This window comes from Triticum dicoccoides, chromosome 2B, assembly GCF_002162155.2.
Source record: "Triticum dicoccoides isolate Atlit2015 ecotype Zavitan chromosome 2B, WEW_v2.0, whole genome shotgun sequence".
Taxonomy (NCBI): domain Eukaryota; kingdom Viridiplantae; phylum Streptophyta; class Magnoliopsida; order Poales; family Poaceae; genus Triticum; species Triticum dicoccoides.
In genome coordinates, this window is record NC_041383.1 from 797808665 (window position 1) to 797809436 (window position 772).

Consider the following 772-nt stretch of genomic DNA (forward strand, 5'->3'; position numbering starts at 1 on the left):
GCACCAGCCATCCCGCGCCCCTGTTCCCTACCGTGCTCCAGGCCGCCCCGTCGCCTCCGCCCCTCACAGCGCGCCCGCACCTCCACGCCGGCGCTCACCGCCGCTGCCCTCACTCCATGGCCGCCCGGCGCCTGGCAGCCGCGGCCACCACCGCTCCACCACATCCTGCGGTCGCGTCGTCGTCACGTCCGGCAACGCCCACGCGCAACCACGCTTGTCTGCTGTCGCCTGCAGTTGCCGCCTTCCTCCCCCCTGCTCGTCTTGTCGTCGCGCTCATCGGCTCCCTGCTCCCGGCGCCTTGGCCTCGCCCTACCTCACTCCGACGCCGCCCGGTGCTCCTCCCGGCCCTTCCGCTATGGCCACTGGCGACCGGCCTTGCCACAGCCGCGGCCCCCCCTTGTTGGCCGCCGGCGCCTCGCCGCTGCCGCGCCCAACTCTGGCGCCCCGCCGTGCCTCGGCGGTCGTCGCCCGCTCACCCGGGTTCACCCTGTCGGGCGCGCCCGCACCCGCTACCGCCTGAACCACTATGGCCTCTCTGGGCGACACACATGCGGGGTCCAGCCCCAGAATGTTTTAAGAAAATAAATAAATATATATATAAAAGATAAAAAAGAGATAAATAATAAATAAAATATTAATTAATTATTTAATTAACTTAATTAATTATGTTTAATTAACCTAATTAACTATTGTTAGTTGATTAAATAATAATTAGATTAGTCAAACCATAACTAGTATAAACAGAGTATGACGTGCGGGACCCACATGTCAG

General features: G+C 60.0%; 1 pseudogene; it reads right to left on the reverse strand.

Moving 5' to 3' along the window:
• Positions 1–164, reverse strand: part of LOC119361474 — a 2870-nt pseudogene extending 2706 nt beyond the window's left edge.
• Positions 165–772: the final 608 nt, after the last annotated feature.